The 18632-nt window shown below is 42.7% G+C and overlaps 1 long non-coding RNA gene across 2 annotated transcripts; it reads right to left on the bottom strand.

Annotated features, from left to right (window-relative positions):
- Positions 1–9376: 9376 nt before the first annotated feature.
- LOC123112373 (uncharacterized) lies at positions 9377–12575 on the bottom strand. Of its 2 annotated transcripts, XR_006455432.1 has the most exons (3): positions 10935–12575; positions 10660–10848; positions 9377–10133 (listed from the first exon to the last, which is right to left on the bottom strand). It is a non-coding gene; the product is annotated as an uncharacterized lncRNA (long non-coding RNA). The 2 variants fall into 2 exon arrangements; XR_006455431.1 differs by having other exon boundaries at positions 9377–10848.
- Positions 12576–18632: the final 6057 nt, after the last annotated feature.

The following is an 18632-nucleotide window of genomic DNA, read 5'->3' as shown; positions in this document are numbered from 1 at the left end:
TGAACATCACTACCATTTATTTGGTGAAGGTGCATTTTTTTAATCGTCTTTACATTCTTATCAAGGAACTGCAAACCTTGTTCATTAGATCAATCTAAGAAAGATTCTACTAATCAGCTGCACGTGGTGAGTTATGCCTTGCAAGTTTGTGTTTATGTTTGTTGTGGCTGCCCTAGTTGTTTGATTGACTTGTTTATAAAGTTATGATCATAGTTAATACACCAACAAAATCGCTACCATTTATTTGATGATTGTGGAGTTTCTTTATCGTCTTTATGATCATAGTTAATGCACGAACATCACTACCATTTATTTGGTGAAGGTGCAGTTTTTTAATCGTCTTTACATTCTTATCAGAGCGCTGCTATGCACACGACACATAGCAGACGATTTGTGCACGATAGGGCATATCAGTGTGTCCGTGCATATTATCAAAGTGCAGCAGATGGCTAGATGAAAATCGTGCACCTGTCGTCCATGGAGTGCATTGTCTGCATAGCTGTTTCGTTCTTATCAAGGAACTGCAGACCTTCTTCATTAGATCAATCTAAGAAAGATTCTACTAATCAGCTGCACGTGGTTTAGGCTATGCCGTCTTTGTCTTTTCCAGAGACCTCAAAACCAATTATGGTTTCTGGGAACCAGTTTGCATTTGCTGTCGGTAGCAGAATCTCCATATAAGATGTACATACGGTGTCCTTACCTTTCTATTTGTTGATTCAAAGTCAATTATTTTAACTTACTGAACATATGGAAAGATCGGGAGGCAAATACTTACTTAGTGAGAATGTCGAATAGTGGGCAGTTTTCTATCTATTAGCACTGCCTCCAAATATATACTAAGGAAAATTGAATTGCACAAAAATTGCCAGTTTTATGAGCACTCAGGTAGATGTCTTATCTTTAATAGCATATTATAGGTGTAGGTAGATTTTACAGTGCCCTTGCCATTAAATGATTGAAAACATCTCATAAATATGTTCTGAACTGTTTAGCGAGAATTTATATTGAATCTGAAACTTTAGTTTTACATCTATCTAGAGCCTATAATTTTGTGTGTATAATGGAACGTTAACAAGAGAAACAAAGCTGATTTATAGATTGATGTGTCTTTCTTTTCATGGCTGCTAAGTACTGCAAGGTTGTTAAACATATATTTAGAGCCTATCTTCTGGACCTTTGTTGGTGCCCAGCATGTTCTGGTGTGGATAACTAGAAGCCAGGTTGTCAGGGATGTTTCTTCTTGTGCTTTGATAGTTGGTCTTTTAGTTGTGAGGTGCCGCCAATTTGATGTTGATCAAGAGGATATTGAAGAGGATGTAAATTGATGCACAGCAAATGTTAAATTTAGACATGTTCTCAGTATTGTGCTGTATACTCCTACATTTAGGTAATTGATTCTTTATCCTTCAGTATACTAAGTTTGCAATCCTAAGGAAGAATTTTGCTGCTTATATATTGCAAGTGCCATAATTGTTATATATGTGCCACCTTCAATCATCCCATTATTTTCCAAACTGGAATAACATTAAGTTGTGAATTAATGTCACTATATTTGATCCTTGAATGCTCATTTAATAGCAGGTGATACATATACCTTTTTTTCATGCGCAATTCCAACCTCGACACATAGAAAATCCATTTCATCTGTTACCCGAAAGACAAACCTCTCGAGTATTCAATATCAGGAAAGCAAACTGCTAGATTAAGTTCGCATGAGCCACAATAACTTAAGGTTATTCTGAAGAATCAGAATCTGTCAATCCTAAAAATCAACGTGGCCGCCAGAGATATAGCTCCAGATTGACCATGTAGTTCAAAGCAGTGGCCTAAAGGGCTTGTACCTGAGCTCATTTCAACCAAGCAGTGAAATCAATCAATCATTCAATTCAGAGGTGTGTGCAGGATGGAATTAACACACAAGTGAACAAAACAAAATGTCGAGCATAATGTATCTCAGATTGCATTGTGAAAACAAATATAATGTAATGTAAGTGTGTGAGCGAGGTTAAATGACACACCATGAACTCATTCTTTTTACCAAGGAGTGCATACTTTCCATAAATGAGAAATACCAAAGATTAAAATGAACATAGCTAAGTTGGTAATTCCAAGTGGTTGTTCATTATCTCCCAGTAGTTCCAGCTATACATCCGATGGTTGAAGACGCAACACACGTGAAGATCATACAAAAAGATTCTGCAAGAGTTCATCTGAATAAATTTAAATGTATATCAAAACATACAGTCATGTACGTAAAATGCATAAAAACAACAAAAATGAATATTTAGAAGCTAGCCTTCACCAGGTGTCAGTCCCCGTGTCTGCTTCATATTCCTATGCATAAATCAATTTTTGTTACATCATCCCAAACTTGCTTCCTCGGTTTACATAACATATGGGCATGTAAACAAAGAAAGAAACAATATGGTGGATCAATAAAAAGTGTGAATTGTTCACCTGCATTAATAACACGAAGACTAAAGTGTGTACATCAGGAAAAAACACCCTTTTCCGTACAAAATACCAAAGCTTATACTACCTTAAAATCCTAGCAGATGAAACTACAGAAAAAATTGAAATTTACCGTACACTCATTTAGCTAGCCAATTGTACAATGGTGCATAAGAGAACATGTAGGACAGGACCTCCAGTCAACCGCTCAAGAACCCTGCATGTTAGAATTTTAACACTTGTTATATGCGTGTAAATGTCACGGCACCAATGAAATACAGAGCTGAGAAAAAAATACGTCAAAGTTGAGTGGATATAGAGCTAGACAAAAGAACCGGGTGCCTTGAGACTAATAAAGGATAGAGAAAGAGGAACAGCTTCAACAAAATTTCCTAAGCTTTGGCTAATAGCAAATAACATGGCATGTTAACATGACTGAATTGTATGTACGGTGCACCGTGGATTCCAACAAACAACTTCTCCTTACCTCTATACTGTTACTGTCATGTCAAAGCACATTTCTGAACGACCTCGTCTTGTATCTCATACACCCTCCATCCGGAATTAATTGTCGCATAAATGAATTTATCTAGACGTATTTTTTAGTTCGACATACATCCATTTCTATCCATTTCGGACGGAGGGAGTATTATACTGAACTGTAAGTAAGACCACTTGATAATGTACTATCCAAATCTTGGAGCAAAGAAAGAAGATAAAAAAGCATTCCGATATGGTCGTACGTAGTGCCTGATTACAGTAGTAACAGCCTTAGAACTAAGACTATGGGTGTCCAGGAAGCTATCTGCTGAGTTGCACGCATCATAGCTGGGCCAGCCAGCCGCCGAGTTCCTTCCTTTCCTGAACCATTACAGCGACGCTTCAGGCCTGTCTTGAACTGCACAAGACCAAATGTGTTTCCTTCCTGAAGGCTGAATGCACAAGACAACAAAGGAATGGTTAATACCCTCCGTACGAGCTAAAAAACGGCAAACATAATGGTTGGACAATCCATTACAGCGACGCTTCAGGCCAGTCTTGAACTGCACAAGATCAAATGTGGTTCCTTCCTGAAGGCTGAATGCGCAAGATAACACTCCGTACCAGCTGAAAAATGGCAAGCACATTGGTTGGACAATCTCTCATCACAATGATCCATTTCCAATAGAAAAATTAGAGAAGCCAAAAACTGAATGATTGTTGGGTAGGGCTGGCATATGTAGGTTGAATAAACGTTGTGGATCCCTAACTGCTTGCTCTGCGCCGCTCTGTCCATATTTTGCCTGGCATATGAGATGTACATGATTCCAACCGGTGGGATTCCGATGGATGAATGGAAAAGAGGCATGACAGGATAGCTACATTGCACGAAAAACTGGGAACGATTCCCTGATGGTGACAGAGAAGCACCAAAATGACTATTTTTCATCTGCTTGATGTGTGTACAAAATCTGTGAAATCAGTATAATATGATCATCTATGAGCCCAAAATACAAGCAATGCAAATCACATTGGTAATGAAACTTAACTGCTGAATGTCTGCATTCAAATAGCCTAAGGAAGATTCTTTTAAAACTCTACTAACAAGCTTTGCTTTGGCTGGCTTCAGTTTTATCAACATGAATCAATATCTCACACACATGAAGAAAAATCTCAAATGTGAAGCAGCACGTGACTGAAAAAACAAGGTGAACGAAAGAAAGCAGAGATGAAAGAACCCCGGTCCGGAGGCTGCGTGTTTGAAGGCAGCTCGTCCCTGACTGTGCGAGATGAGGGGGAGATGTGAACAGAGGGCGGTTTAGGCGGCGTCCCCAACGGCCCGCAAGGCAGTTTAGGCTGCGTCTCCGACGGCTGCCACGATGGCCGGCCAGGCAGCGTCCCCGACGGATAGAGGACCAGGCGGTGTCCCTGACGGACAGCGGACCAGGGGTTGTAGGAGGCGGCGTCCCTGACGGGCGGTCGGCCAGGTGGTGTAGGAGGCGGCTTCTGTCCGACGGCGACACCGACGGCCGAGGCTAGGCGAGGCAATGGGTGGGGGCCGTACGGGGATGTGAGGGATGGTAGATCGAGGGCGATGGGGGCACGACGGCTTGGTGCGATCGCTTGATGCGATGGGGGCGGCGGCTCGATGCGATTGAGGCAGAGCGAGGAGGCGTCCACGATGGTGTGGCAGTTCCCTTGTGAGGAGTTTCCTTTTGTGCGATAGGAACGGGATCAGCGAATGGATAGTGTTTAGCGCTAAACGTGTTTAGTCGCTCACCATTAGAACAATAAAGACTGTTGGATTAATGCGAATGGATGGCTGAGATGTGTTGGATCTGCCCCTTTGGATCTTTTTATATTGGTATAGATGCTAAGTACTGCAAGGTTGTTAAACATATATTTAGAGCCTATCTTCTGGACCTTTGTTGGTGCCCAGCATGTTCTGGTGTGGATAACTAGAAGCCAGGTTGTCAGGGATGTTTCTTCTTGTGCTTTAATAGTTGGTCTTTTAGTTGTGAGGTGCCGCCAATTTGATGTTGATCAAGAGGATATTGAAGAGGATGTAAATTGATGCACAACAAATGTTAAATTTAGACATGTTCTCAGTATTGTGCTGTATACTCCTACATTTAGGTAATTGATTCTTTATCCTTCAGTATACTAGTAAGTTTGCACGTGCAATGCACGTGTATCCTAAGGAAGAATTTTGCTGCTTATATATTGCAAGTGCCATAATTGTTATATATGTGCCACCTTCAATCATCCCATTATTTTCCAAACTGGAATAACATTAAGTTGTGAATTAATGTCACTATATTTGATCCTTGAATGCTCATTTAATAGCAGGTGATACATATACCTTCTTTTCATGCGCAATTCCAACCTCGACACATAGAAAATCCATTTCATCTGTTACATGAAAGACAAACCACTCGAGTATTCAATATCAGGAAAGCAAATTGCTAGATTAAGTTCGCATGAGCCACAATAACTTAAGGTTATTCTGAAGAATCAGAATCTGTCAATCCTAAAAATCAACGTGGCCGCCAGAGATATAGCTCCAGATTGACCATGTAGTTCAAAGCAGTGGCCTAAAGGGCTTGTACCTGAGCTCATTTCAACCAAGCAGTGAAATCAATCAATCATTCAATTCAGAGGTGTGTGCAGGGTGGGATTAACACACAAGTGAACAAAACAAAATGTCGAGCATAATGTATCTCAGATTGCATTGTGAAAACAAATATAATGTAATGTAAGTGTGTGAGCGAGGTTAAATGACACACCATGAACTCATTCTTTTTACCAAGGAGTGCATACTTTCCATAAATGAGAAATACCAAAGATTAAAATAAACATAGCTAAGTTGGTAATTCCAAGTGGTTGTTCATTATCTCCCAGTAGTTCCAGCTATACATCCGATGGTTGAAGACGCAACACACGTGAAGATCATACAAAAAGATTCTGCAAGAGTTCTTCTAAAGTGACAACACGTGGCAGATCTGAATAAATTTAAATGTATATCAAAACATACAGTCATGTACGTAAAATGCATAAAAACAACAAAAATGAATATTTAGAAGCTAGCCTTCACCAGGTGTCAGTCCCCGTGTCTGCTTCATATTCCTATGCGTAAATCAATTTTTGTTACATCATCCCAAACTTGCTTCCTCGGTTTACATAACATATGGGCATGTAAACAAAGAAAGAAACAATATGGTGGATCAATAAAAAGTGTGAATTGTTCACCTGCATTAATAACACGAAGACTAAAGTGTGTACATCAGGAAAAAACACCCTTTTTCGTACAAAATACCAAAGCTTATACTACCTTAAAATCCTAGCAGATGAAACTACATAAAAAATTGAAATTTACCGTACACTCATTTAGCTAGCCAATTGTACAATGGTGCATAAGAGAACATGTTGGACAGGACCTCCAGTCAACCGCTCAAGAACCCTGCATGTTAGAATTTTAACACTTGTTATATGCGTGTAAATGTCACGGCACCAATGAAATACAGAGCTGAGAAAAAAATACATCAAAATTGAGTGGATATAGAGCTAGACTAAAGAACCGGGTGCCTTGAGACTAATAAAGGATAGAGAAAGAGGAACAGCTTCAACAAAATTTCCTAAGCTTTGGCTAATAGTAAATAACATGGCATGTTAACATGACTGAATTGTATGTAGGGTGCACTATGGATTCCAACAAACAACTTCTCCTTACCTCTATACTGTTACTGTCATGTCAAAGCACATTTCTGAACGACCTCGTCTTGTATCTCATACACCCTCCATCCGGAATTAATTGTCGCATAAATGAATTTATCTAGACGTATTTTTTAGTTCGACATACATCCATTTCTATCCATTTCGGACGGAGGGAGTATTATACTGAACTGTAAGTAAGACCACTTGATAATGTACTATCCAAATCTTGGAGCAAAGAAAGAAGATAAAAAAGCATTCCGATATGGTCGTACGTAGTGCCTGATTACAGTAGTAACAGCCTTAGAACTAAGACTGTGGGTGTCCAGGAAGCTATCTGCTGAGTTGCACGCATCATAGCTGGGCCAGCCAGCCGCCGAGTTCCTTCCTTTCCTGAACCATTACAGCGACGCTTCAGGCCTGTCTTGAACTGCACAAGACCAAATATGTTTCCTTCCTGAAGGCTGAATGCACAAGACAACAAAGGAATGGTTAATACCCTCCGTACGAGCTGAAAAACGGCAAACATAATGGTTGGACAATCCATTACAGCAACGCTTCAGGCCAGTCTTGAACTGCACAAGATCAAATGTGGTTCCTTCCTGAAGGCTGAATGCGCAAGATAACAAAGGAGTGCTTAATCCCCTCCGTACCAGCTGAAAAACGGCAAGCACATTGGTTGGACAATCTCTCATCACAATGATCCATTTCCAATAGAAAAATTAGAGAAGCCAAAAACTGAATGATTGTTGGGTAGGGCTGGCATATGTAGGTTGAATAAACGTTGTGGATCCCTAACTGCTTGCTCTGCGCCGCTCTGTCCATATTTTGCCTGGCATATGAGATGTACATGATTCCAACCGGTGGGATTCCGATGGATGAATGGAAAAGAGGCATGACAGGATAGCTACATTGCACGAAAAACTGGGAACGATTCCCTGATGGTGACAGAGAAGCACCCAAATGACTATTTTTCATCTGCTTGATGTGTGTACAAAATCTGTGAAATCAGTATAATATGATCATCTATGAGCCCAAAATACAAGCAATGCAAATCACATTGGTAATGAAACTTAACTGCTGAATGTATGCATTCAAATAGCCTAAGGAAGATTCTTTTAAAACTCTAGTAACAAGCTTTGCTTTGGCTGGCTTCAGTTTTATCAACATGAATCAATATCTCACACACATGAAGAAAAATCTCAAATATGAAGCAGCACGTGACTGAAAAAACAAGGTGAACGAAAGAAAGCAGAGATGAAAGAACCCCGGTCCGGAGGCTGCGTGTTTGAAGGCAGCTCGTCCCTGACTGTGCGAGATGAGGGGGAGATGTGAACATAGGGCGGTTTAGGCGGCGTCCCCAACGGCCCGCAAGGCAGTTTAGGCTGCGTCTCCGACGACTGCCATGATGGCCGGCCAGGCGGCATCCCCGACGGATAGCGGACCAGGCGGTGTCCCTGACGGACAGCGGACCAGGGGTTGTAGGAGGCGGCGTCCCTGACGGGCGGTCGGCCAGGTGGTGTAGGAGGCGGCTTCTGTCCGACGGCGATGCCGACGGCCGAGGCCAGGCGAGGCAATGGGTGGGGGCCGTACGGGGATGTGAGGGATGGCAGTTCGAGGGCGATGGGGGCACGACGGCTTGGTGCGATAGCTTGATGCGATGGGGGCGGCGGCTCGATGCGATTGAGGCGGAGCGAGGAGGCGTCCACGATGGTGTGACAGTTCCCTTGTGAGGAGTTTCTTTTGTGCGATAGGAACGGGATCAGCGAATGGATAGTGTTTAGCGCTAAACGTGTTTAGTCGCTCACCATTAGAACAATAAAGACTGTTGGATTAACGCGAATGGATGGCTGAGATGTGTTGGATCTGCCCCTTTGGGTCTTTTTATATTGGTATAGATGCTAAGTACTGCAAGGTTGTTAAACATATATTTAGAGCCTATCTTCTGGACCTTTGTTGGTGCCCAGCATGTTCTGGAGTGGATAACTAGAAGCCAGGTTGTCAGGGATGTTTCTTCTTGTGCTTTGATAGTTGGTCTTTTAGTTGTGAGGTGCCGCCAATTTGATGTTGATCAAGAGGATATTGAAGAGGATGTAAATTGATGCACAACAAATGTTAAATTTAGACATGTTCTCAGTATTGTGCTGTATACTCCTACATTTAGGTAATTGATTCTTTATCCTTCAGTATACTAGTAAGTTTGCACGTGCAATGCACGTGTATCCTAAGGAAGAATTTTGCTGCTTATATATTGCAAGTGCCATAATTGTTATATATGTGCCACCTTCAATCATCCCATTATTTTCCAAACTGGAATAACATTAAGTTGTGAATTAATGTCACTATATTTGATCCTTGAATGCTCATTTAATAGCAGGTGATACATATACCTTCTTTTCATGTGCAATTCCAACCTCGACACATAGAAAATCCATTTCATCTGTTACACGAAAGACAAACCTCTCGAGTATTCAATATTAGGAAAGCAAACTGCTAGATTAAGTTCGCATGAGCCACAATAACTTAAGGTTATTCTAAAGAATCAGAATCTGTGAATCCTAAAAATCAACGTGGCCGCCAGAGATATAGCTCCAGATTGACCATGTAGTTCAAAGCAGTGGCCTAAAGGGCTTGTACCTGAGCTCATTTCAACCAAGCAGTGAAATCAATCAATCATTCAATTCAGAGGTGTGTGCAGGATGGGATTAACACACAAGTGAACAAAACAAAATGTCGAGCATAACGTATCTCAGATTGCATTGTGAAAACAAATATAATGTAATGTAAGTGTGTGAGCGAGGTTAAATGACACACCATGAACTCATTCTTTTTACCAAGGAGTGCATACTTTCCATAAATGAGAAATACCAAAGATTAAAATGAACATAGCTAAGTTGGTAATTCCAAGTGGTTGTTCATTATCTCCCAGTAGTTCCAGCTATACATCCGATGGTTGAAGACGCAACACACGTGAAGATCATACAAAAAGATTCTGCAAGAGTTCTTCTAAAGTTATAACACGTGGCAGATCTGAATAAATTTAAATGTATATCAAAACATACAGTCATGTACGTAAAATGCATAAAAACAACAAAAATGAATATTTAGAAGCTAGCCTTCACCAGGTGTCAGTCCCCGTGTCTGCTTCATATTCCTATGCGTAAATCAATTTTTGTTACATCATCCCAAACTTGCTTCCTCGGTTTACATAACATATGGGCATGTAAACAAAGAAAGAAATAATATGGTGGATCAATAAAAAGTGTGAATTGTTCACCTGCATTAATAACACGAAGACTAAAGTGTGTACATCAGGAAAAAACACCCTTTTCCGTACAAAATACCAAAGCTTATACTACCTTAAAATCCTAGCAGATGAAAGTACATAAAAAATTGAAATTTACCGTACACTCATTTAGCTAGCCAATTGTACAATGGTGCATAAGAGAACATGTAGGACAGGACCTCCAGTCAACCGCTCAAGAACCCTGCATGTTAGAATTTTAACACTTGTTATATGCGTGTAAATGTCACGGCACCAATGAAATACAGAGCTGAGAAAAAAATACGTCAAAGTTGAGTGGATATAGAGCTAGACAAAAGAACCGGGTGCCTTGAGACTAATAAAGGATAGAGAAAGAGGAACAGCTTCAACAAAATTTCCTAAGCTTTGGCTAATAGCAAATAACATGGCATGTTAACATGACTGAATTGTATGTACGGTGCACCGTGGATTCCAACAAACAACTTCTCCTTACCTCTATACTGTTACTGTCATGTCAAAGCACATTTCTGAACGACCTCGTCTTGTATCTCATACACCCTCCATCCGGAATTAATTGTCGCATAAATGAATTTATCTAGACGTATTTTTTAGTTCGACATACATCCATTTCTATCCATTTCGGACGGAGGGAGTATTATACTGAACTGTAAGTAAGACCACTTGATAATGTACTATCCAAATCTTGGAGCAAAGAAAGAAGATAAAAAAGCATTCCGATATGGTCGTACGTAGTGCCTGATTACTGTAGTAACAGCCTTAGAACTAAGACTGTGGGTGTCCAGGAAGCTATCTGCTGAGTTGCACGCATCATAGCTGGGCCAGCCAGCCGCCGAGTTCCTTCCTTTCCTGAACCATTACAGCGACGCTTCAGGCCTGTCTTGAACTGCACAAGACCAAATGTGTTTCCTTCCTGAAGGCTGAATGCACAAGACAACAAAGGAATGGTTAATACCCTCCGTACGAGCTGAAAAACGGCAAACATAATGGTTGGACAATCCATTACAGCGACGCTTCAGGCCAGTCTTGAACTGCACAAGATCAAATGTGGTTCCTTCCTGAAGGCTGAATGTGCAAGATAACAAAGGAGTGCTTAATCCCCTCCGTACCAGCTGAAAAACGGAAAGCACATTGGTTGGACAATCTCTCATCACAATGATCCATTTCCAATAGAAAAATTAGAGAAGCCAAAAACTGAATGATTGTTGGGTAGGGCTGGCATATGTAGGTTGAATAAACGTTGTGGATCCCTAACTGCTTGCTCTGCGCCGCTCTGTCCATATTTTGCCTGGCATATGAGATGTACATGATTCCAACCGGTGGGATTCTGATGGATGAATGGAAAAGAGGCATGACAGGATAGCTACATTGCACGAAAAACTGGGAACGATTCCCTGATGGTGACAGAGAAGCACCCAAATGACTATTTTTCATGTGCTTGATGTGTGTACAAAATCTGTGAAATCAGTATAATATGATCATCTGTGAGCCCAAAATACAAGCAATGCAAATCACATTGGTAATGAAACTTAACTGCTGAATGTATGCATTCAAATAGCCTAAGGAAGATTCTTTTAAAACTCTAGTAACAAGCTTTGCTTTGGCTGGCTTCAGTTTTATCAACATGAATCAATATCTCACACACATGAAGAAAAATCTCAAATGTGAAGCAGCACGTGACTGAAAAAACAAGGTGAACGAAAGAAAGCAGAGATGAAAGAACCCCGGTCCGGAGGCTGCGTGTTTGAAGGCAGCTCGTCCCTGACTGTGCGAGATGAGGGGGAGATGTGAACAGAGGGGGGTTTAGGCGGCGTCCCCAATGGCCCGCAAGGCAGTTTAGGCTGCGTCTCCGGCGGCTGCCACGATGGCCGGCCAGGCGGCGTCCCCAACGGATAGCGGACCAGGCGGTGTCCCTGACGGACAGCGGACCAGGGGTTGTAGGAGGTGGCGTACCTGACGGGCGGTCGGCCAGGTGGTGTAGGAGGCGGCTTCTGTCCGACGGCGACGCCGACGGCCGAGGCCAGGCGAGGCAATGGGTGGGGGCCGTACGGGGATGTGAGGGATGGCAGATCAAGGGCGATGGGGGCACGACGGCTTGGTGCGATAGCTTGATGCGATGGGGGTGGCGGCTCGATGCGATTGAGGCGGAGCGAGGAGGCGTCCATGATGGTGTGGCAGTTCCCTTGTGAGGAGTTTCCTTTTGTGCGATAGGAACGGGATCAGCGAATGGATAGTGTTTAGCGCTAAACGTGTTTAGTCGCTCAACATTAGAACAATAAAGACTGTTGGATTAACGCGAATGGATGGCTGAGATGTGTTGGATCTACCCCTTTGGGTCTTTTTATACTGGTATAGATATAATATAGATATAAGCTCCTAATGGAGAGTTGTGGTTGACCCGGCAGTTGGTTCGCTACATTCGGTTAGTAGCACTTGTTTGTTGCCTGAGCCTACAACTGAAACACTGGTTGCCTCTGTGTGTCCTCTGCTCTCTCTTTGCACCGATCTGGCTATGGTTGAGTTCTTGTGTGCATGGCTGAGGTGACAGAGGGAAGGCAGTGCTTCAGCCGAAGAGTTAGTGGTGCTATGCTCGGTGTTCCTTTTTTCGATGGGCAACGCTAGGCGCCGGGGCGCTGGCCCAAATTTGGGCCGGTCACACCCCGTTTGTTGGATCCCTCCCGCCCACCCGTTGGATCTGACCCTTTTCTTCTTCCGTTTCCAAAAATCACAATGACACACAGCGCACCTCATTGTCCGCCCCGTCGCAGCACTCTGCTAGGCCTGCTCAGGTAGTCTCCACTCACATCCTTGCCGGCACATCGAAGCCCCGTTTCATGGACGATGGACGGTTGCAGATCTCCCCCCAATTTCTGACGCAGGATGAAGAGAAAGATGGTAGTAGCAAAAAATGCGTCTGTCGTAGCAAAAATTGATGATGATTGCAGCAAAAAGGACCTCGCCAATTTCTCAACAACCTCATGAAAAATGGATACAACTATTGACAACGCCGGTAGTAGCAAAACTCAGAACGTTGTAGCAAAAGTGATAGAATGATTCCAACAAAAAGAACATGGCAGCAAAATTTTGGTTAGTTCCAGCAAAAATCAAAGATGGTGGTAGAAAATTTGTACACTGGTATCAGCAAAAATAAAAACGTGGTAGCAAAAATCAGGCTTGGTTCTAACAAAAAAAATCAAAGATGGTGGTAGCAAAATTTGAAGGTGGTTCCAACAACAAAAAAATCTAGCCGGATCTCCCAGCACATGTCACTATGGTCAGCACCTGTCACGGTTCCAGCATCGTCATCTCTCTCGTGGCAGCAGCCGCCGCACTGGTTCCAGCTCATTCACCGTCCGGTTGCAGCAAAACCAGCAGCTGGTTCTAGCGTCGCCTTCACACTGGGTTGCGCCATCGCGGCACCACCGAAGCTACCCAGCACCATCTTCGCCAGTTGAAGCACCACACACCGCCGGTTGTAGCACGCCGCCTCGCCGGTTCCAGCATGCAGACCCACGGCCGCATCGCACGATCCCCAGAATCATCGCCCCCACACCTCGTGGCACCAGATTCGCCAGCAAAACGCCGCCCAAAAATGCAGCACCTCGCCGTCCCCCCGACTCCTCACAGCAGTGCCTGCCACCTCTCCAGCAGTGGGTGGGCTCGCGATTTGCAGCGGCTGATGGTGCGGCGTTGTGCGCAGTGGTGGCAGTAATTTGTGAGGAAGATAGGGGAGGTGCGGTGTGTCCTGGTCAAAAGGCTAATGGATAAGGAAAGAGGAACGGCGACACGTGATGAGGTATGTGGCGAGAGAGCGCACCTGTGGGCCCAAGACATGTGGGCGAGCAACCGGCGGAACGCGCAGCCGGTCGATCGGCTGCGAACGTTTACCTATCATAAATGAAGCTGAGGGGCGCCGGGCGCATGGTTTGTCGTGGTTGATTGGATTGCAACCATGGTTTGTCATGGTTTGTCGTGGGTGACACCATCTGGCCGACGCTGGCGGTGGGAAAGAGGATCTAGAGAAGAGACGTGTGTGCTGAGTGTGAAAGGTATTGGTGTGGCCTAACCAGATCTGGTATGCCGACCTTACAAACAAAAGCGGGGCAGCAAAGCGCACGATTATTATCGCACCTAAACATCTGAAGCATTGGTAATACACATTACTATTGTTGTTTCGTAATTGATTTACAAGAGAAATACACGCTCGCACTATTGCTGGTAAAGGATCTCGCTCCATCACATCCCATTCAAAAGAGTGAATTACATAAAACATCGACATTGAAGGCTAGGTTTGTAAAAACCACAAGTCTACATTTTTGTGCCAAAAACACTAATTCCCAGGCTATTATTTTTTGCAAAAGCCACTAGTCGCTCTGTTTGGTTGTCAGGTCGATCACCTGTGGTCCGACTATCAACTCCTACGGATCAAATTATCACGCGAGCTGATTATTCCTACAAAAGTGCGCTACACCACGTACCCGGTACCCGCGCATGCAGCAATCGTGCACCTAGGGTTTTAGGGTTTATTTGTTAACGGGCCTTTACGTAACTCTCATGTGTCCAAGACAGCGAGAGACCGACTGTGTGCGTGTGCCTCTTCTCTTCGTATATGTACTCCACCGTTTGTCTGGTGTCCAAAAAATTATACAATAGTAATAACTAGCAATGTGGCAATGCGTTGACACACGATCAAAGTAGATTAATACATATTCACCGATTTGATAGAAAAGAGTCTAGTTTTGAAATATGTATATCAATAAAAATATGTTATGTTTCACTCAAAATATATTTCTTTGACGGTTTTGATGAGATAAGGGAGCAATGTGGGGAGGAGGATTTGTGGTCTATGGGGACATATACACCCTATATGGATTTTTTAGTAATTCAACAAAAGTCAAAAATTCCTGAAAATATTTTTGAAATAAACTTGACCTTCTGCTGTACCTGTGGGAGAAAATCCACACAAAAAATATCCCTTTGACTTTTAAAAAAAAGACAATTTTTTGGCTAAAATAGTGTGAATAGTGACCTATAATAGCAAATAAATTTTGTCTTTTTTGCTGTGAGGTCAACTTTTTTCTTTTCATGAAAATGTATATACTAGTGCAAAAGTAAGTCAAGTGTTTTGTCAAAATAGTTCTGACCTATTTTGACTTTTTTAAAAAATATTAAAAAAAAATCCCCATATAGGGTGCATATACAACCAGGAACCATTGGGTATTTCCCGCAATGTGGTTGGTTTCAAGAGTGGTATATATCTATCTACTCTTATAAAAAATAGAGTTGGTGATGATGGTGTGCCTAGCATCCTGCAATATAGGTCGTCCGATTTATATCTGACGGATAGGAAGGAAACTATGGCAATTTTGCAAAAAGATACCCACACCCCTCTTTACATTTGCAAATAAGGTCTTCCCTCATTCATCCTTTTCTCCCACAAGATAAACTACTCATACAAATGCATCTTGATGTTCCATGCAACGCATGGGCATCTTGCTAGTTGTTGCATAAAGCCCATGTGTGTGTGTGTGTGTGTGTGTGTGAGAGAGAGAGAGAGAGAGAGGAGGACAGAGTGCGTGTGTGACAAAGACACAAATAGTGTGTGTGGGATAGGTATCACCATAAAATGAGGCGATAGTGTGTGTGTGCATGATCGAGATGACGTGTCTCAAGAAGGGACAAAAAATCTACATAGATACAAGGAGCGCGAGAGAGACATGTACGAGGTAGTGTAAGCAAGAGTGTGCGGGTGTATAAACCTATCTGGAGGCTAGTTGATCAGTGTTTGTGAGAGAAATACGAGTCGGGGGTGCGAAAGCGAGAGTTTTGTGTGTGTGTGAGAGAGACGGTAGTCGGGAAGGGGAGTGGAAGCAGGAGTTGTGTGTGTGTGTGTGAGAGAGAGAGAGAAAGGGGGAGGGAGTTTGTTTGATTGGTAAACAAATGAATAATGTCAGTTTTATAACTGAAATGAAGACGGAAAGGAGACTGCAACAAATGTTGTGTGTGTGGGAGAGAGTAATTTTAGTGGTAGGAGTCATATCTAGAGAGATATAGGGTGCGTGAGAGAACCCTAGAGAGAAAGACAAAGTGAAAGACAAGTGAGAGTGTGTGTGTGGCGGTGAAAAAGAAAGCTTAGGTACCTAGTGATACCAGAGAATAATAGAGACGTGAGGGATAATGAAAACCGTGTAATGTATAATGATAGGGAGAGTGTGGCACTTCTAAAGAGAGACGTCGAGAGACCATGTTTGCGAAAATAGAAGAAACATGAAGTGAGCATGCAGGTGAGCTGGAGAAAAGAGACTGATAGCTACATGAAGGAGCATGCAAGAGAGATGGGCATGAAAGGAGATTCAAATAGTTGCGTGTATAGAAAATGTCAACATAAAAGGGATTCAAATATTTGAATTCTAGATGATGATACATGTAATTCATACTCGAACCAAAATTGATCTATCAAACATGCATACTCATATGAATTCACGCGCATCTATGTTATTTAATATGTAGATATTACTGATCCATACATTTTAGTAGAACATAATTTGGTTTAATTTTTTTGAATTCAACCTTATGGATTTGAGATCATTGTATCTATAAATCTTATTATATATAAAGGAGCAGAATTCTTTGTTGTGCTTTTGAAAATATAAAAAAATGATGTATATAGATTTGTATTCGAATAAAAAATGGATCATGCCCGAACAAAAATAGAATACAAACTATATTCGAATTGAGTTGGCATGGTAAACATGTACTCTTTCTCTGCAAAAATTTGAACGAAGCGGGGAAAGTCACAGTAACCTCCCGAAACCAAAATCTACGAGATGGAAATTACTGCCTATCCCTGACATGCAAAACCCATTGGCTCGATTTCTATAGGTTTCGATAGGGGTATGATGACCCACAAGTATAGGGGGATCAATTGTAGCTCTTTTCGATAAGTAAGAGTGTCGAACCAAACGAGGAGCAGAAGGAAATGACAACTAATTTTCAGTAAGGTAATGTCTGCAAGTGCTGAAATTGTAGATACAACGGAGACGTATCACATGCCAGTGCTTTTCCCTTCAAAGATAAAGGGAAAACCTTTTTTCATAACTTCATCTCCGGGCAAACCTGCAAGCTTAAACAATCCACAAATTTGTTCCACATATATCAAGTGCATATCATGATGTTCGGTTCCATCTCTTGCATAAGGATTAGCTAGCAGTTGCTCTATCATATCCGAAGGAATTTCATATTCAATATTTTCAGTAGGTGCAGTAGGTTGAGGGGTAGCTAATTGTGGTTCCGATCGAGGTGAAGATACCCCGAACAAACCCCTCAAAGGATTGTTTTCCATAGTAACAAGTGACAATAAATTTCAGCACACTATATAAATGTTTCCTTACCAAATTCCACTTAGCGAAGGCGCTTCACTCCCCGGCAACGGCGCCAGAAAAGAGCCTTGATGACCCAAAAGTATAGGGATCAATTGTAGCTTTTTTCGATAAGTAAGAGTTTCGAACCCAACGAGGAGCAGAAGGAAATGACAAGTGGTTTTCAGCAAGGTAATGTCTGCAGGTGCTGAACTTGTAAGTAGCAGAGTAGTTTGATAGCAAGATAATTTGTAACAAGCAAGTAATGATAGTAGTAACAAAAGTGCAGCAAGGTAGCCCAATCCTTTTGAGGCAAAGGACAGGCCAAAATGGTCTCTTATAATAAGCAAAGCGTTGTTGAGGGTACACGGGAATTTCATCTAGTCACTTTCACCATGTTGATTCGATTTGTGTTTGCTACTTTGATAATTTGATATGTGGGTGGACCAGTGCTTTGGTTCTATTCTTACTTGAACAAGCCTCCTACTTATGATTAACACTCTTGCAAGCATCCGCAACTACGAGAAAAGTATAAAGAATAAATTCTAACCATAGCATTAAACTTTTGGATCCAATCGGTCCCTTACGGAATAGCGCATAAACTGGGGTTTAAGCTTCTATCACTCTCGCAACCCATCATCTAATAACTACTCCACACTGCACTCCCTTAGGCCCAAATATGGTGAAGTCCTACGCTCATACAAGATCTATCTAGGAGATGCATAGCAATGAGAGGGGAGAGTGTGTCCACGTACCCTCGTAGACCAAAAGCGGAAGCGTTAGGTTAACGCGGTTGATGTAATCGAACGTCTTCACGATCCAACCGATCCAAGTACCGAACGTACGGCACCTCCGAGTTCAGCACACGTTTAGCTCGATGACGTCCCTTGAACTCTTGATCCAACAGAGGGTCGAGGGAGAGTTCCGTCAGCACGACGGCAAGGTGACGGTGTTGGTGATGTGATATGTGCAGGGCTTTGCCTAAGCACTATGACGCTATGATCGGAGGAGTAAACTGTGGAGGGGGGGCACCGCACACGGCTAAGAGAACAATTGATGTGTGTGTTCTAGGTGCCCCCTCCCCATGTATATATAGGTGGGAGGGGGAGGGGAGCAGCCTTGGGGAACCTGAAGTAGGAGGAATCCTACTTGGGGCCTCCTCCAATTCGGCCCTTTCCTTATCTCCGGAGGGGGAAAGGAAAGAGGGGAGAGGGGAAAGGAAGGGGGAATCCTATTCCCTCTATTTCCTTTCCTCCTCTCCTTTTCCTTTCTCCACTTAGGCCGGCTCATATGGGGGCGCACCAGCCCACTATGGGCTGGTCTGTCCCATCCTTGGCCCAATAAGG

This window comes from Triticum aestivum, chromosome 5B (genome assembly GCF_018294505.1).
Source record: "Triticum aestivum cultivar Chinese Spring chromosome 5B, IWGSC CS RefSeq v2.1, whole genome shotgun sequence".
Classification (NCBI taxonomy): Eukaryota; Viridiplantae; Streptophyta; class Magnoliopsida; order Poales; family Poaceae; genus Triticum; species Triticum aestivum.
The sequence above is the reverse complement of the archived record's forward strand: the minus strand, read 5'-3'. Positions and strand labels throughout refer to the sequence as shown.